Source organism: Malaclemys terrapin, chromosome 14 (genome assembly GCF_027887155.1).
Source record: "Malaclemys terrapin pileata isolate rMalTer1 chromosome 14, rMalTer1.hap1, whole genome shotgun sequence".
Taxonomy (NCBI): Eukaryota; Metazoa; Chordata; order Testudines; family Emydidae; genus Malaclemys; species Malaclemys terrapin.
The window spans coordinates 15,418,405-15,439,159 of record NC_071518.1 but is presented as its reverse complement, the minus strand read 5'-3'; positions in this window follow the sequence as shown (position 1 = coordinate 15,439,159).

Genomic DNA, 20,755 nt, shown 5'->3' with positions numbered 1-20,755 from the left:
TCTTTGTCTCCCCTCCTTCCCCACTGAATAAGTTTTACTGACAAAGGCAATCCTTAAATTCTGTTTCTTAATCTTGTATATTTTTTCCAATTCTCATATATATTAAAAAATAACAATTATGGAACCACTTCAAGTGGTATGCAGTTATAATCAGACTTAATGTAGCTGGAACTCTATGTACAGTGTCTTTACACTATGCAACTCAGAGTAGTATAACAAGGAAAAGGACAAAGAGAATTTACAGAATATTCCACCAGGATGGTCCTGGTAAGACCTTGAATTAAGTAAGAGGCAGGCTTTTCAGGATGTGGGGTCTTTCTTGTCTCTTTCCATTGGACTACAACTCAGCCATACATAGGAATTTAGTCTGTGCGCATGTTAGGATTGGAGCTGGAATTAAAATAAAAATCCACATCAACATGAAAAATGTCAGAAACCATCTCTTTAAGCCCATAAATTCTTAAATAAGCAGTGTATGTGGAGGATAGGTCCATCAGTGGCTATTAGCCAGGATGGGCAGGAATGGTGTCCCTAGCCTCTGTTTGCCAGAAGCTGGGAATGAGCAATAGGGTATGGATCACTTGATGATTACTGTTCTGTTCGTTCCCTCTGGGGCATCCAGCATTGGCCACTGTTGGAAGACCAAATACTGAGCTAGATGGACCTTTGGTCTGACCAAGTATGGCCATTCTTATGTTCTTATGTACTCTGACAAATATTTGAAAGTTATCTTTCCATCCAAAATATATGTTGCTGTTGAACTGGCACATTCTTCAATAATAAAGGCAAATGCTATCATTGCACTTTAAGGATTCTACTGACATATGGCAGTCAGTATTGCTGGATTGTCCAGAGTACAGTTTGACAGGATACTCTTGTAAAGTGCAACCAATTAAACATTGCACTAGAACATATTACAGCTAATGGGATTAGATTATAATTACATTGTTTGGCGTTATGGCAGCTGTTGAATACCATATGACATCTTTCCCCCTCCTAAATATGTCATTCATTTCTACTGACATGACATTATTTCACAATTATTGTATCAAACTTGGTTATAACTCATATGTGAAACCAAAAGTAAAAGTGTTGCATGAAAACGTATACTTTGTCTTACCATCTTCTAACTTTGACAGTCAAATGAGTTATATGGAGGAGACTCATATAATGTAGCCTGAGGATGGATTAAATGTGCAATAAAGGACTCTTTCTGAAGGTATTAAGAACAAAGTCAGTAACATGTTGGCAGCTACTTCTAGATTTTTATTATAATTGCTGTAGTGCCTATGGATCTTGTAGCAGGGTGGACACCTGCTCCTGCCTGGAAGGGCCTGAGATAGCCCAGGGAGCAAGCAGCTACTGGGCTGATTGGGGGAAGTAGCTGCAGCTGGGGCCATGCCCCAATCAGGCCTCAGCTGGCCCTATATAAGAGGCTGGGAACCAGGAGCTCAGTAGAGTCTCTCTCTGAAGGCAGAGAGAGAAGGGTCTGGCTGCAGGGAGCTAGACAAAGGGTACCTATAGTGGAGTAGGGCTGGGGAAAGGCTGGGGAGCTCCAGCCTGGAAAGCCCCAAGCTGTGGCCCCGTATTAGGCCAACGGGTACTGGGGGTTGCAGAGGGCAGCCCAGGGCTAGGCCCAGGCAGCAGGTCCAAACCCCCCTTGCCAGTGATGAGTGGCCTATACTGCAGTCTGCCCCAGTGAGTGGGGGCTAGTTGCTGGCTGGCAGTGGCCTAGTACTGAGGCAAGGTGGGGATAGTGGGTGGGGGTTCCCCAGGGAGGGGAGACGAGACCCAGATCTGTGGGGTACTGCCAGGGGGCAGCATCCCAGTAATAAGGGCACCGGGGTCCTGGGAGGGACACAGGGGCCAGTGCAGAGGACAAGGTGGATCACCATCCTGCAGAGGGTGCTTCAGAGGCTGGTGAGCTAATTCCCTGGACAACCAGCAGGAGGTGCCGCAGGGGTGAGTCCGGACCCTCTTACAGACCTCAAACAGGAAATATGACCCCATTGTACTACATACAGTACAAATAAGTAACATAGGCACTTCCTCCAACTGAAAATGCACAATCTAGTATTTAGACAACATGCAGTGGATGAATAAACAGACATTTGGAACTAGAAGAAGACATGTTGAGAGCAGAGACTCAGAGAGCACTATCTAACCAAAGCAAGATATTTTTTGTTTTCTTGTTATAAACATCAAGGCTTGCATCTGAGTAAGGTGATGGTGTGAGCAGGTGTGAAGCACTAAATGAACAGGGTGTTTATAACAGAGACAATGGGAAGGCTACAGCTAGGGATGAGGCTGGAGAAACATGTGGCTACAGAAAAACACATCACAGTCATTTGTCCAAAAGTGCATTGGTTATGTGTTCCAGTGCAATTTGTGCTGTTATTTTAATAAGTAATACATATCTTTCCCCAAAAAAAGCTATGAAAAGGAACTTAAGGGGAGGGTGAGTGACGGACAGAACATTATATGTAGAAACATTTCTAAAAGCTTTCCCTCTCTCCTGTTTTTGAATGGCATGACACAGCATTGCTCTAGGCCAGTGGTTCCCAAACTGGGGTTTGTGAACTCCTGGGGGTTCACAAAATGTTACAGGGGGTTCTCAGGGAAAAAATTCCCTAATGGCGGCCAGAGCTGTCGCTAGGGACCCCGGGCAGCACGGGGCCAGCAGCCTGGAGCCCCTGGACTTCCAAGAGCTAAGCAGATCAAAGCAAACCTATCACACTGAGAAGATTTAAACTTCAAGACTCCTTATAAGAAACGGAAAGGGAGGTGAATATTTTTTGCTGTTTTTAAAATTAAATAGGCAGCTAGTATTGTTTTTAAAATTATTATGAAGAACAAGTTTAAGCTTTGTCGTAACGTGTGTTGTTTGCCTGGACTGCTCAAGACCTGAATGCTTGTGTAGGAGGAACTCTTTAAGTCGGCTTCTTAAATACCTTCATGCTGTTTCACATCTGATACTCCTTGATGAAACATAGGAGCCTTGTCTTATAACAGGCTTATTCAAAGTGATACAAGCTACAAAAAATGAGATCTTGGAAGAGTGTTGCTGTTTTCATAATGTAATAAAAATATTGATAATTAATAATGAATAGTATGTAATAAGTATGTCAAACACAAATTTTATATTTCCAAGATCACTGCTTTTATAATTTATACTCAGGTAAAGGAGAAAAACCCTGGAAATATTCATTTTTAAGAGGGGGTTCGCAAGACTTGACGTGTTAGTGAAAGGGGTTCACAGGCTGTTAAAGTTTGGGAAACACTGCTCTAGGCAGATATAGACTGCCTGTAGGATGCATGGCCAGCTAGCACATTTACTTCAGGCTGTAGTCTGTACTAGCCAGAGATGCTGGCAGAATGGCTGTTCTCCTAGACAGGTACCCGACACTCCTCCACTTAGGCTACACACCATTGTAAGCTTCCATGAGAGAAAGCAATTACCCTGTAATGTTCAGTGACTCTAGTGACCTGTATATCATTTTATTATTTTTTCTGCTTCTATTCAGGATAGTAGAAGGATCAGTTATATCTTTGTACTATTCAATCTCATATTTTCAACCAGTATTAAAGAATACTGAAAGGCACATTTATTATCCATTCAGATAATCCATTGAAGCAGGTTTTGAACTACCTGCACAGATCAGATGAAAAATAAAACATATGCTTTTTAATGCTTTTCTTCCTTCAGTTTACCTTCTGTAGTAGAAGAGGGGGACTTTTTAATGAAAGGACATCCAACAGGACAAAACTAAGCCCTGGTCCATAGTACAAACTTATGTTGATATAACTACACCACTCGGGGTGTGGAAAATCTACACCCCTGAGCAATGCAGTTATACCGACCTAACTCTTGGTGTAGACAGCACTATGTCAACAGGAGGGTTTCTCCTGGTGACATAACTACTGCCTTTCGGGGAAGTGGAGTACCTTCGCAGACAGGAGAAACGCTCCTCTCGGCATAGGAAGCATCTTCTCTAAGTGCTGCAGAGCTGTAAGTATAGACAAGCCCTAAGTCTCTTAAAGGCTTCATTTTAATGTGCATGAATTAAGTTAAAACTTAAAATCTGTTCTTTTACTAATTATGGACCATATTCTCTGGTGCAGAGTGGCTGTTTTGCACTGTCAGTTCCTAAAGCTTAATTAAATCAAAATTAAACAACCAAAATTAAACTAAATCAAAATTTTAATTCAATCAAAATTAAGCAAGCCAAAGAAGTGTTTAATTTCACAATGTCACTCCAAAACAAAATTTGTCATTGTGAATTTTCCAATCATAAAATTGAAAAAATTCATTGAAACAGACATTTCCCATAAAAAATTCAGTTGAACAGCATTTCAATTTAACAAAACCACATTTTCTGACAGGTATATTTTTCAGTCAAATTTTTTTGACCTGCTTTAGCTTTGAGTCAGTAACTAAAGCCCAGATCCTTAGGTTCCTCGATAACTTTATCTCCCACAAGAGGAGATTTTGTCTCTATGGACAAGTAATGGAAAAAAAAAATCATGATCATTTCCCTAAATAAACATGCTCCATTTTCTCTGATTTTTATTGTCAGGTTATGCTATTTATTCACATGTCCACTGGCTTATTGGTGGAAATATTTGCTATTGGTCTATGTAATGGTTTGGGGGAACTATCTGTATAATTTATTAATTCTGAATGTATCTTTACCAAGCTGCAGAGAATGGCTGTGCAAAGTTTTTCAAATGAATAATTTATTTCCCCCAAAATGCATTTTTGGTTGACCCAAAATTATTTGCAAATTTGACCTGATTAGTTTAGACAGGGAAGAAGGTTTTTCAGGGCCCGCTTCAGAAAACATGCAGTCATGTAGGTCCCCTTATAACCTTTAAACAAGTGGTTAGGGCATTTGTCTGGAATGGGGGAGACTCATATTTGAACCCCACTCTAGAACTGTGAACTCATATTTTCCCCTTTCCAGCTGAGCATCCCGACAGGCAGCCTGTTCTAGGGCAGCTTCTCTTACTCTCTCCTGTTGAAGCTGTTCTACTTTGTCTGACTACATAAGTAGTCATTGGAGTAGCGACTTGATTTCCAATCGCTACCCCCTGCTGGTCTGCTGAGCTTCCTATGCCCCAGTCGATAGTCTAGCCTGGCCTCAAACTTTCCTGTTAAAGCTGTTCTGCCTTGTATAAATACTTACATTTGCACTGAGCCAAACAGCAGGAGAATGAATCTGTAGCCTGATGATTAAGGAATTCACCTGAGAGATAGGAGAGGTGGATTCAAATCCTCTCTTAGCCGGACTCAGAGGACAGATTTGAATTCACCGCTTCTACCTCCCAGGTTAGTGCCTTAATCACCAGGCTACGGAGTCATTCTCTCTCTTTGGCTCAATGAATGTTTAAGTACTTATAAAAAGTGGAACAGCTTCAAAAGGAGAGATTGAAAACAACCCATCCCAAAATAGCCTGTTACCTGGTGGTTAGGATTCTTATCTAGGAGGACGAAGAGCCTTTTGTCTTCTCTGTTATCCTTTCAACCTCCAAGTTGAATCAATATTCCAATGGTTTCAGTAGCAAAGGATCAACAATAGAGGGTCATTAACTCTTAATGATCCTCTATTGAAAAAGAAAACCCCTAGAGAAAAGGCTGGCCTTTACTCAGAGGAATTGGTTTAATGGGGCACAGAGAAATCACCTGCTAGGGGTCAGTGGTCAATTTTTTCAGGCTGACCAGGGAGTCACCTGACAGAGGAGACTGGAAGGTTATAAAGGGCCAACAATGTTCTTTTTGCTCTCTCTCTACTGCAAATTTTCACCAGTTTGTGGTGAGGGAAGCTACTGCAAAAGCTGGATGAGGCAACAAGGAAAGAAACCCAGCCTATCTACCTAAACACAGATGGTCTGTCAAGGAAAGAGTAAGCTAGAATGAGGGGAAATACTGAAAGGCTTTTAATTTTGTATGGATCTGTGTATTTCTCATGCATCCGATGAAGTGGGCATTCACCCACGAAAGCTTATGCTCCAATACATCTGTTAGTCTTAAAGGTGCCATAGGAGACTCTGTTGCTTTTTACAGATCCAGACTAACACAGCTCCCCCTCTGATACTTGTATTTCTCATGTGATTAAAAAGCAACAGTCCTGTAGAACTCTGTGCAAAGTGTCTGGGTGTTGTATGCTACAACTAACATATTTCAGGTTGCCAAAATATCTGTACAGGAATGGTACTTTCCATTATCACTTATTTCTTATTCTTTACTCTCCTTAACAAAAAAGTCTTCCAGTCAGGGACCTGAAATAATATTGTCTCAGGTGTTGAGTCCCACCCCTTAAATAATGAATAATCAACATGGTTTGTTTGAACAGGCTATAGTATGAAATTTGTTTCATAAAGTCTTTGGTAATTGTTTTTCTTTAAATAAATATATTAATAGATATTAGGATTGGTTTGCAATAAAATGCAGTGGATATTTTATTCACAACAATTAAGTAAGGGGAAAGATTAAGTCTGCTGTAGATAACGACCAAATAGTTTTGGAAGTTCTCTTCCTTCCCCCACCCCACCCACCCCAAAATCAGTCTTTAGGAATAAGACACCCAGCCCACAAGATATCCCTTCATGGAAACTCATCTTGCCGTCTCTTACTGTTTTCCACTATACATCAAAACTCTCTTAGCTCCCATATTGTGCAGTCCCAAGGCCAAAACATAAGAAATGGATATAATACTATGTGATTTACTGTTAGCACATACTTTGTAATGTGACCTCCGCTAGCATTTAGGCCACCTGGTATCAATTATGAATTTTGGTTTATAAGTCATTAATTAAGAGGTCTGTGTGAACTCTGACAGAACAATTAGGGTGCCTAATTTTGCTACTTCCTGCATAAATTAGTTAATCAAAGAGCTGGTGTTTGTTCTGAGAGCTTTGAAATTTCTATTACTTGAATATACCGCTTAGGCCAAACTCTGCTTTTGAAATGTGAATTACCTGTAATTGACTAGTCAGAAGTATTGAGAAACACAATATATGTACTACTATCCATTTACAAGCTTTCAAAGCTAAAAGAGTCATTGTTCCGTCCTTCAAACCTAGTGCTTTGAACCTACAGTAATAATTAAAGAATGGCTTTAAAAATGTATGACTATTTATCATATCAATATTACACTTAACATTCTGCTATCCTCTGCATGTTGTATTTGAGCCCTCATTGGACCATTCTGTATGTAAGTAGGCTAGAAAGACCCTTGTCCTTTCACTGTTGCCTTTTAAAGAGAGGACAATCTCTGATTATTATAAGCAAACACTGAACCTGAGACTCTGTAATCTAGGTGTGATTATATCAACTCATTTATGTTAAGCATGTGTGTTGAATATAAACATAGGAAAGACTAGCTCATCTTTGTGTTCTTCACAGCCAGCCAAACTGGTGATGGAAAGTCATGGTCAAATTCATCCCTAATGTTTACTTCAGTGATGTTAACCCTCAAATGTATCTGGCCCATGATATTTATCAGTCCTAAAATGGATGATGAGCCAATTTTACAGAAGAGATGTTATTTGTTTAATTGTACTCTGCCAATTTCTCCTCTGGGTAACAGGTTCTCTGGGCCTCTGTGCAAAAACATTCAGAATATACAATCACATGCAGATATGGTGCTGAATTTCTAACTGGAATGAAATGCTCTATCGTAACTTGTGATATTCACAGGGAGAGTTTATCTACAAATTGGTAGGCTACAACACAAAATTGTCATTTCCCATCTCTTATGATGCTGCAGATTAGGCACAAAACCATATTTCAGTAATGTGCTCCAGGTACTTGTTGTAATGATGATGAGAAGCTGAATGAAGAGGAGGATAGAAGTAAATAACATGATTTTAATGAGAGTGATATCTATCCAAAATGCACTGGTTTTGCATTTCTTTTTTTTTCCTGGTGTGTTGGAATTACCCTGAAATCTCTCTAGTGCAAGAGTATTAAACTCCTTTTACTGAGATGGCCAAGTTCCACATTTAATAAGGACCCCATAATATGTTCAATCCACAGCAGAACTCCAAATAAAGTTAATGAGAAGTTCACATGAACATCAAGAGCAGAAGTAGTAAATAAACTCTTCAATATATAGCTAGGTAAGTTCCTTTGAGTACTTGGTTTGACTGTCCTTAATGTAAGGCAGATAAGTCCCAAATATGAAAGTCAGCAAGAGATTGTAGTAAAATAAAGCCAAACATTACGAGTACAAATGCCACCTCATTGGAATATTGACAAGCCATGGAACAAGGCCGTGATAAAAATCATTGAAAAAGTGGCTGTGAAGGATTCATCCTACCAACTCTTCAGTGTGAGATAAATAGCATGCCTATTTTTGCATGTGATTGTAGTGTTTCACATTTATTGGACTTGGCTCCAAAAGCAAAACATGTTTTGTTTTTGCTCATGGTAAGCAACCTCTTATTATGGATTTTAAACATAATTGAATTACACAGTTCAAATTTGTTGCAGCAGGTAAAGAGGTGAAGTTTCAGCAGTTGATTGGTACACCAGTTAGAATATTTGTGCAATGTGTTTTATGATGATTAGCCATGCTATGCCTATTCTGATTGAGTTGCTTAATACATGGGCAAAGTCCAAAATATTTCTTGCATTCTAGTGTTTCAGATACATTGGATCAAATATAGCAGCCTTCAACTACCTGAAGGGGGGGTTCCAAAGAGGATGGAGCTAGGTTGTTCTCAGTGGTGGCAGATGACAGAACAAGAAGTAATGGTCTCAAGTTGCAGTGGGGGAGGTCTAGGTTGGATATTAGGAAAAACTATTTCACTAGGAGGGTGGTGAAGCACTGGAATGGGTTATCTAGGGAGGTGATGGAACCTCCATCCTTAGAGGTTATTAAGGACAGTCTCATTGTTACCACACAGCTGTTACTGAGAGATGACAGTTTATTTTTTCCCTACCATTTAAAATAGCAAATAATTATGTTGTATGTGATACCAAATGTTGGCAATCACTGCATCAAGATTCATCATGCACAAGCTTTTTCTACATTATTCATAACATCTCCTATTTCCTTACGTAAGCAAAAATCCAGACACGGGGAAAAAATAGTCAGATTAGTCTTGTACCATTTATTTTGAACACAGGAAATGTCTTTATAATGATGACATTCAAAAATCCCGAAAGAAAAATACAAATAAAGGCAAACAGATACAAGTAGTACAATATGAGCTATACATAATTAATGGTTTTATTTTTATCTTGGGATGGAATGACAAGTAGTAACTTCTCAAGCTTTCAAATAGTGCAAAAAACTTAAATAAAAATGCAGCCCTTAATTATTAGGTGGCTTATTCTCATACTTTCAGATCACTGGGGGAGAGGGGCTAAGAACATTGTCTATTCTTAAAGTTGCCTGACACTTCCCATTATAAGAACCTATTTTTAATTGCTTAAACTTTGTGAAACTTTAACCATTTGGACAGCAATTTTACACACCAGCCATGTGCCTCAGTCTAAATTGTGTTTGAGAATTTCAGTCAAAATGGTCCAGCTAGGGTGACCAGACAGCAAATGTGAAAAATCGGGACGGGGGTGGGGGTGGGGGGTAATAGGAGCCTATATAAGAAAAAGACCCAAAAATCGGGGATTGTCCCTATAAAATCGGGACATCTGGTCACCCTAGGTCCAGCCCATGTCCAAGAATCTGGTTGGAGAAAAATGTTTTTTTGCCCATCTTAAATTCTGGTGATCTTTGCTGGGAAAAGCTCTAGCGTCCTCCCTACTTGGAGAAGGGATATGGCGGAGATGTGCCCTTTGTGTCTTTTCCAGTCCCCCAATCTCAAATTTGATCAAATTATATGCCTTTGGGGGGGGGAGTTTGCAAATGCACATCTAGAGCGTCACACCTAAACTGTTTGAAGATTCTGTCCACAGTAGCATGCTCTAGCCTGGGGCTACCTAGAGCAGCTGAGCAGGATTTTCCCTGCAATTGCAGCTCTGAACATCTCTAGGCTGGGCCTGGGGGCAAGGCACCAGAATGAGAGGAGGGAGTCTGTTTCTCCTGTGCCTGCAGCGACCCCACTATTGTGCCCAGGCAGCATGGAGGTGGAAGCTGACAGATTTAAATGCTGAGGGGACAAAAGCCAGACCTGGGGTTGAGAGGGAGTGAGACTGGACAAGGAGCCTGGGATGAGACTGAGAGGAGATTGATAAGGATCCAGGGACGGAATTGGGACTGTCTTTGCAAAGAGACTGGGACAAGTAGTCCATGTGCGTGGGTGACACAGATTGAATGGGGAGCCCAGACAGGGAGACTGGGACTAACAGCCAGTGTGTATGGGCAACATAGGCAGGGGAATGAAGACACGATCTGGACAAGGAGCTTTGTGGGGTGGGCTGGCTGAGAATGGCTGGACAAGGGACGAGAAACTTGAGGAGTGGAGTCTGGGATGGTCTAAGTGAGGAAAATGGGACTGGGACAAGGAAATAGGGGTGGGGAGAAAGATAGGAATAGAACAGGAACAGACTGTAGGGGAGAGGGCAGAAGGGGATCACATTTGGGAAGAGTGGGCAGAAGAGTCTGTTCCTGCTTCAGCACACTCTCCTCCACAACCTGCTGTCAGGGAACCCAATGTTCCTGAATCTCATCATTCATTCCCTTGCTGTCAGCAAATATCTGTGACAGCCCTCTGGCAAAGTGTCCCATCCCCCTCTAGTGCTGGTCCATGTAGAGGATGAGAGCTTATTACTGCTATCAATTACTCCATAAACTCAACTGGCAGATGTCTATGTGGGAAATCTAAAAGGTTCAAATGCTGCTGATGACCCATGTTGTTGTTAATATGATAGCCCATAATGGAATTTTTTTTCAGATTGATTTTTTGTTTTTAAACCTAGGAAATTATATACACACACACACACACACACACACTCTATGTTAAAAACATTAAGGTAGCAAAGTTAAATGCTGAAGCATAGGAAATCACCTGTGTAACCTAGTTTACTCTTGGTGTCTGTATGCTTTATGATATAGTTTAGTTACATGATCACATACTACTTTTTCCATAGAACCCCTGACTCAATGGATAAGATGAGTCTGCACCGGAAATTAATCAATGTTGTGCAGTAAAGGAGACTGGTCTGTAATAAATAAATGTTTGTGAAACACTCATGCTTTAGCAATAAATTGTATAGAAAAGTCCATAAGGAAATTACTATTTGTCTTCTGATTAGGGTTTGATTAGTATTTAGTAAATTTATTCTCATAACGTCATGGTGACCGCTCGCTCAGGGCACATCCTGCACAGTTCCTATTTCCTTTCATTAGTCATCTTTACACATCAAAACTTGAATACCATCCAAACAACAAATGTTAGGAGGTGAATTATGGATAAACAAGATGTAAAATGAGGCTGGCTAGAGCTTTTTTTCCTTCTCACCAATGGAGGGAGCAGAGAGCTCCATCCTCTAGGTCCTGTGGCCGCGGGGCTTACATATACAATTCACTACAAAAGCAAAAAAAATATTTTCTCCCCCCTACTAGATCAGATAAAATCTATATCTGTAAATAAGATAGTACAGTACAAGGGCAAGTTACAATAAAACATATCCTTCAAAACTTCGATGAAGTTAACAAGAAAAAAAATCTGGATAAAGCTAGTTAGAAATAACTTTTTAAAGTTAGTTATTGTCTGCTGGATCAGTAGAAAGCAATGGCCATCACTGAGGGAATCAATCAATCAATCAATTTGCAGTTTCCTGTGGGTAGCAGCTAGACTCTAGGGCCCAGACAGCTTAATCAAAAGAAGTCGTAGAATGAGAAGACCAGAATTGCACAGACTACAGACAAATTCTTTGGAGCATATGTTCAGCGTACAATGTGTGAAAATGAGTTTGGCATGCAACATCTTATTTTCAAGAAAGATGCACTCAGAATCTTAACTGTATTTTGAATGTTAGGTGCATTGTAATGTGTGTAAAGTTCAACACATTTCCAGTTCTCTCAGGACCTTCTGACAACAGAGACTGCAGAGTTCCATTGCCCAAGTTAATAATTCTTTTTCACCTTCACTTTTGTACATTGTTATAATTTCTTCATAAAGAGAATCAAATTAAGGCCATTTAAAATAAACTATCCAAACAGCAAAAAAACAAAAGAAGATACTATCAGGTTTATAATCCAAGGACCTTTTCAATAGAAAGATTCCCATTCACTTCAGTGGACAATGGATCAGGCCCTAAACAGACCCCAAATGACCAGGCTGACTGCCAGTCAGAAACCTAAAGGAAACATATACCCAAAGATATATCCTTGACTCCAAAAACAAAACTCAGAGGAAGATAGGGTGAAGATCATCATCCCCCATAAGTATGGCCTCTGAACTATTATCTATAGCAGTATCTCCAAACCATCCTCCTCAGCCTACACAAAGCCATGGATTAACAGAATCACATACTGACTTCTCACCTGGTGAAGATCTGGCAATCTCAGCCTATGTCAAGTGAATTGTGAACAGTTGCTCCAGCAGGTGGTCTTTTCCTATAGAAGCTACCCCACGGACTCACTAAAAAAGCACATTGGCAGACTTCTGACAAAAGTCCTATTTGTTTCCCTACATTCAGTTAGTGCTGTTCTATCACTCAGCAGCTCTTCTAGGGTAGATTTAGAATTGCTTTTCTCTTGTCCTGGATCTCTTCCCTAAATTGCCCAGAAGAATTTCCACTTTCTAGTAAGGGTTCCTCACGATGTGTATACCACCTTCTATTCCTTGAAACCCATGACAAAACTCTGATGAAGATGTTTCCATTTGCTATCATGCATACGGGCCACTTCAGTATTCATATCGGGGAAATATATAAAAAAAATGATTTGAACCTTTGCTTAGAAAACCAAGTGGAAGGGAAGATAAATTAAATAGAATATACAATGTATTTGATAAAATTGCCTCAAATATTCAGCTTTCCATATATATACAGGAAAGCTGGATCTGTTCAAACTGAGCTCAAATGTTTGGCAGCAGAATCCAGTTCCAGCTTGGATTTTGTCCACTAACTCCTGGATTTTTTTGGAGAACACCCAATGGTCATCCATCACTGTTTTGCTTAAATTTAAAATGTCCACTAGCTTCAGCTTTACATTTTAAGGTATTGTGAAAGCTTTTTAGCCTTTGAGTTTGAAGAGAAAATAAAACCCCAGCAGTTCTGTCCTGTCACTTATTTAACCCACTTCCATTCTCAACATTATGACACATGTACACTGTATTGCCCACTTTGGAAAAAGGAGAACATTTGTGGTGGCATTGTCAACTGTTCTGCTACATGGTCTGCGTGCACAGACAGAACTACTGATATTGTGAGAATTATTCTTATCAGGGCCATGCCTTTGTCTGTCACGGAATTTTGCAAATTACTTCACTTCTGACAACACACAAGACTTGGAAATTCACAAAAAGTTAGAGACTTTTACTGAAGGATAGTTTCTTTAAATCCAAATAATGCTCAAAAACACTGAAAAATTATCATGGAAAGAGTTTTTTTCTTTTTCTTTGAGGGACCCAGTTTAGTTACTTTTTCTTTAATAAATAAATAAATATAGGGGGTGGGGCCATGCCACGCAGTGCTATGCAGAACAGAGAGGTTCAGCTAATACAGTGGCTTCAAACCATTATTGTCCAAGGCTACAAACACCAGAGGTTAGATCTTGTTGCTGCATGGAGATGAAGAGGAGGATCAGTGGCTTGAAGTGTCGTCAAACAGCACAAAACTTAATTCAGATTTCCTTTTACTTTGGCTTGGGTTTGTGCAAAAGGTTTCAGAGATGAGAAAGTTGGGCTTGCAACATAGTTCAAAAACCGTTTAATTTTGCCTGGTTGCCTTCATTATTTCCCCCCCTCCACCTCCGACCTATCTAATTATTTGTTGATTTTTTTTTTCTATTCTCCGCTAGAAATTTTTACTTGACTTTAACCACTCTTCCTCTAAAAACAACCATTATTCATGTTTACCTGGAAAGATTTACATTGAGCTTACTGCCATGCTTACCTGCAAATGGATCAAAAGGGGGAACATGTGTAAATTAAATACGCAAAACAAAACAAAAACCCACTGCTTTTCTCAAAAATACTGGTAAAAGGTGTTGGTTGGTAAGTAATAGGTGGTCATTTAGTTGGATTTAAATTGATGTTGCTTTCTGCAGCTTTATCTGTGATCAGCCCGTGGCCTCAATACTACAAATACTTGACGCTGCAATTGATGCACTGGGTGTCAATTTAGTGGGTCTAGTGAAGACCCGCTAAATCGATGGCAGAGTCGACTCCGGTACTCCAGCTCTCCTAGAACAGTAAGGTAAGTCAACTGGAAAGTGCCTCCCATCAATGCAGCACAGTGAAGACAACGAGGTAAGTTGACCTAAGGTACATCCAGTAGCTGGAGTAGCTTAGTTTGACTTACCCCAGTAGTGAAGACAAGCTCTTACACGTATGCTTAACTTGAAATATGTGGCTTTGCCCATTGACTTCAAGATAACTATGGGCATAACTCTTTGCAGGATAGGAGCGTGTGGTCAAGCTTTTCCAGAACAGGTACCTAAAGTTAGGCTCCAAAATCTATAGTCAGGCTCCAGAATAAATAGCCTGATTTTCCAAACTGATGAACACACATTCATTTCAGTTGGCATTGTTGAGTGCTTTAAACATTTGAAAATCAGGCCACTTTAATAAAAGTCTAATATAGACTTAAGAGATGAATAAAGCTTTTTTTTTGTTTTTTAAATCTTGGTTTACATCTATCTATTTCTTCTACATAATTTTGAAATATATTCACCTATAATATTTGCTATATATTTGGTTGAAATATTAAGCACAATGAGTCATTCAGCAGCGCTACCTAGACTATTATTATTTATTCTCATCTAATTAACACTCATTCATCTATTGTATTTATTTTAAATTTTCAGAGAGAAATAACACAGATAATTTTTAACAAAACATTTCCTGGTCAGAGAGATACCACAGGTCCTGATCCTGCAAACAGTCTACACATGGGCTTTACTCTTATTTCAATGTTATAACTATGAGTAGTAAAGTTGGCAGAATTGGGGCCTTACTTTTGTTACTACTAATAAAACAAAAAAGTCTTTTTAATAGTGATGTAAAGTGTATATGATTTAACTTTATGCTTTAGGACTACTCGTAGGTGGTGAAGTTAAGTACTTACAAAAAGCTTTGCAGGATGGGAGTGGAATCAAGCCCTTAGTGATGATATGGAATTTTATCTATCTGAGCTATTAAAAATGGGTATCTTTCCATGCACAAAGATGTCTAAACTTTTCTACTCAACCCAACTTTTCAAAGCATTCAACCGTTGCACTTTAAGACAGTTACAGCCACTGGCTTGTTAGTTTTACACAGGTATCATATTTGTAACCATTAATATGCAGACAGGAGATGATTAAATGGAGCTGTGATACAATGTGACACTATATAATAAATGAGAATGGAAAATATGAATTTATAACCATAAATCATGTATTAAAATTTATATGACAAGCTCACATTGATGAAGACAACACAGAAATAACAAATACTGCATATGCCAATTTCATGATTAAAAAAAGAGAATTTTCTTCTAATGTTATGATTATCTTATTTCTGTCTTTTATTCCAGATTTGATTGTTCAGACTGAAACTAATGTTTGCCCTATTGCAAATACAGTTATGGTGCAACTAATTAATTTAACATTTAATTCCAGGTTGACAGATATCAATCAACACCTTCCCTCCAAGATCTTGAAGTATGGTTTTCTTTTCCAGAAAGTTTTTAAATAAAATTAAAACCAAACTGAAGAAATCTTTATTTAGCAGAATGAAAGATATAGAACAGGGGTCAGCAACGTTTGGCACATGGCTCGCCAGGGTAAGCACCTTAGTGGGCCGGGCCAGTTTATTTACCTGCTGATGCGGCAGGTTCGGCCGATAGCGGCCCCCACTGGCCGTGGTTTGCCGTCCTGGGCCAATGGGGGTGGCGGGAAGCCGCGGCCAGCACATCCCTGTCCCACGCCGTTTCCCGCCGCCCCCATTGGCCCGGGACGGCGAACTGCGGCGAGTGGGGGCCGCGATCAGCCGAACCTGCCGCGTCAGCAGGTAAATAAACTGGCCCATCCCATCAGAGTGCTTACCCTGGCGAGCCGCGTGCCAAACGTTGCCGACCCCTGATATAGAGCATTACAAGTTAATATTTCTATATGAGGTTTTGCAGTATAAATGAACTATGACATTTCCATTCAAAAATATTAATATAAAACATTTTAATGTTACACATTTGGGCCCCAATCTTGCAAAGACATATGTATGTGATAAATTTTACTACCCTCTGGTCTTACTTGTAATTGGGGGCCAATTGAGGCCAAAGCAGTTTCACTGAAGTCAATGGGACTACTCCGTGTGTAAAGTTATCCAGTATTAAGTCTTTGCAGGACTTATCATTTTAAGGGCCAAATCCTGAGATCATTTTCTAGTTTCTCACTAGAGTGAGAAACTAAAGTGAATGAATGTATCAAGCCGTTGGTAGCTTTGAGTGTGATGGACTGCAGGAATTGGTCCTTAAATGTATTTTAAACTGGGGTACTTAAACCTAAATTAGATAAAGAATTATAACATATGCTATAAGAAACAATTCTCTACTGGCCTTTATGAATGGACTAGATTACCTGCTTTTTTACAATAACAGTGGGCCACAATCAAGAGCAGGGCCCTTTTGCACTAGGCATTGTCAGAGTCAGAGACAATCTTCACTCTGAAGAATTTATCATCTGAGAAAAAACAGACAATGGGTGGGAGAGGAAATAAGCACAGAGAGGTTAAGTGATTTGTCAAGTTCACAAACACAGAAGCTCAGTTGCAGAGCTGGAAATAGGACACAGGTTTCCGGAATCTCAGTCCATTATTACAGCTAAATAAATAATTCATCTATTTTTTTTCTGCTCACAAAATTTTCGTGAGCACATTGTGAAAATCGCTGAGTTACTCGTTCTAAATTCAGAGTGGTAGCCGTGTTAGTCTGTATCATCAAAAACAATGAGGAGTCCTTGTGGCAACTTAGAGACTAACACATTTATTTGGGCATAAGCTTTCATGGGATAAAACCCACTTCATCAGATGCATGGAGTGAAAAATACAGTAAGCAGTATATATATTACAGCAGGGATAGGCAACGTTTGGCACGCGGCTCGCCAGGGTTTAAATTTTATTTAATATTTAAAATATTTAAAATATTTAAAATATTTAATTTAAATTTAATTTTTTTTATTTAAAAAAAAAAAAGCAGGGTAAGCACCCTAGCGGGCCAGGCCAGTTTATTTACCTGCTGACACGGCAGGTTCGGCTGATCGCGGTCTCCACTTGCTGCGGTTCGCTGTCCCAGGCCAATGGGGACGGCAGGAAGCGGCGCAGGCCGAGGGATGTGCTGGCCGCGGCTTCCCACTGCTCCCATTGGCCCAGGATGGCGAACCGCAGCCAGTGGGGGCCACGATCGGCCGAACCTGACGCGTCAGCAGGTAAATAAACTGGCCCGGCCCGCTAGGGTGCTTACCCTGGCGAGCTGCGTGCCGAACGTTGCTGACCCCTGTATTAAAGCATATGAAAGATGGTAGTTGCCTTACCAAGTGAGGTGTCAGTGCTAACAAGGCCAGTTCAATCAAGGTGGACATCGCCCATTCCCAACAGTTGACAAGAATATCAAGAGAGGGAAAATTACCTTTTTGTAGTGACCCAGCCACTCCCAATCTTTATTTGGCGGTGTCCGGTTTGCAAATTAATTCCAGTTCTGCAGTTTTTCATTGAAGTCTGTTTTTGAAGTTTATTTTGTTGAAGAATTGTCACTTTTATGTCTATTATTGAGTGTCCAGGTAGATTGAAGTGCTCTCCTACTGATTTTTTTTTGAATGTTACAATTCTTGATGTCTGATTTCTATCCATTTATTCTTTTGCATAGAGACTGTCCGGTTTGGCCAATGTACATGGCAGAGGGGCATTGCTAGCACATGATGGCATATATCATATGCCCACCTTGATTGAATTGGCCTCGTTAGCACTACAAAAGTAATTTTCCCTCTCTTGTTATTCACCCCTTCTTGTCAACTGTTGAGAATAGGCCACTTCCACCTTGATTGAATTGGCCTTGTTAGCACTGACCCCCCACTCGGTAAGGCAACTCTCATCTTTTCATATGCTGTAATATATATACCTGCCTACTGTATTTTTTATTCCAAGCATGTGATGAAGTGGGTTTTAGCCCACGAAAGCTTATGCCCAAATAAATTTGTTAGTCTCTAAGGTGCCAAAAGGACTCCTCGTTATTTTTTCATTCTATATTTTTTTGTTAATCTTTCCCCCTTTCTATGAATAGCCCAAAAGTACGTACGTGTGTGTGTGTGTGTGTGTGTGTGTGTGTATATATATATATGTATATATGTATATGTGTATATATATATATATATATATATATATATATATATATATATATATATATATATATATATATATATATAAAAAAAAACTAGCCAACATAGTAAAACATAAAGTTGTATATATATATATATAACTTGTATTCCACTTGATCCTGTAAACACATCCTTTGCTCACACTAGTACCTTTAAAGATCTGAGTAACTCCACTCAATTTGAAGTTTGCTGGATCAGGACTATAACATTGTTTTCTTTTCCCTAATCACTCAACAAAGGATTATTTAATTCATTTATTTACTTGGGTTTATATTACTGTAATTCTGAACAATTAAATATACAATGTAAAGTTTTGCTTTGGTGAATAGTCAAATTTAAAATTTTGCTTTTTGGGACTATTTTTGCTACCCAAGTCCAGTCTCACAAAGATGAAAAATGTTGCTAACACAGTTAAGTAGAAATTTGTATTTAAAATTCAAATGAATATTCATAGATGTTTCAGCAGATGTTTATGCATTAGAAAGGAATGCACACATGTCCTGGGTTAGCTGAATTAAATTAATTTTGTAAGTGCATCAACACAAAGCTGTGCATAAAACAAATCATTTCAGAAAGGATTTTTTCATATTCTTATACTGTCACTGTCCATCTATAGATCTATCTAATCTGTTTTATATTATGCCCATCACCGTGATATTAGAGTTCCTGTTCCTTTCAGTTGAGAAAAAGTAATTTTGTGTAAACATAATTAAACCTCAAGGTTTGTTTTGTTCTTAAACAAACAAACAAACAAACTCACAACCCCTCACTCTAATCATCTTATTAGTCCTGTGGCTCAACGGTATACATGGCATCCTTTTTGAAATAAAAACTGAAGGCCAGATCCTCAGTAAATATCACTTGGCTTCACTGATTTGAATAAGGCAATTTACAACAAATGAGAATCTGGTCTAGAATGTTTAAGTTACAGTGCTAGCTGGGTGACAATCAGCAGTCCCTCAGCAAATGCTTTTTTTTCATCAGCTTCTTTCAGGATGTGTTAAGAAGGAACATTTTGTAAGATCTTCTCTTGGGGAGAAAAAAATTGCTTTCCAAGTAGCAAGCTCTAGTTTAGGATATGCTGAATGGAAAACATGGACAACCCACTAGCAGTTAAATAATAAAAGTGTTGAAAGTCAGCAATTTTCTTTTACTGAGTTTCATTTTAGTTCACTGGAAATACATTTCCAGAGCCATCTCCCTGTGAGTTTAGAGAAAATGACAACTTATCAGTTTTGTAGGACAACTAACTATAGTTCTCTAGTGATCATTCATTGCCGCGGCTCGTGAATGCCAACAAAGAACACACATTCTCTTGCAGTATGCATTAGGCTTGCAGCACAAGAACTGTAGAATCCTTGTGGTAGTGTTAGTACATCCTCACCTGACGATGAACAGTGATAAAAACCTAATATGCTGTGACTTTCCTGGGGCTTTGGGTTTGAACAAGAACAAGTTGAAACACAAAAAAATGACAAAGAAGGAAAGAATAATTTAAGAACAGAAAGATGATTTTTTTCCCTTCCATAATACTTACATATAGAATTGGAGTGGGACAAAATACATCTAATACTCCAGATATACTAGAAAGTCTGCCCAATGTGAAGGAACTATATGTATTTCTTTTAAGTAATCAGAAATGCATTATGTGCTAAATCTCATTCACGTGATATTCTTTTTCACAATCAGGAAGTCAATTACTTCTGTTTGAAACCTGATAGAATAGTTACGTCATGAGTGGTACATCACATAAAAATAAATTATTGGTTTTTCTAGCTTCAGACTGAAAAATTGAGGCATCCAAAATGAGAGACCACTTCTGAAGATTTTGGCCATGTTTTTATAAGTAAAATATTACAGTATTATTATGGTTATGATTTTATTTATCATTCAATGTATTATAATCAGAACAACCCATAAGTTTGTCAAGGATAACATAATGAGTCTGGAACAGAGAATCTAGGTCCAGTTACGTCTACACTTTGCGGTAGCAGAATTGTTTTGAAAAGCAAATCTATATCTGAAGGAAAGGAATAGCACCTATGTCCATCAGTCCATTATCTACTAGATTATGCTGTCTGCCATGAATGAAGTTAGCAGATGGCAAGGATGAACGACATTTATATTTTTAAATCTATCCTACTAGCCCAACAATGATTTGATCAAGTTTTAGTAATATAATGCTAACATTAAAACATGAGTGAGCAGATTGAGTTAAAGAGCCTGGGGGAGGCTAGTCTTCAACTTGACCTGCTCGCTCATGTGAAAAC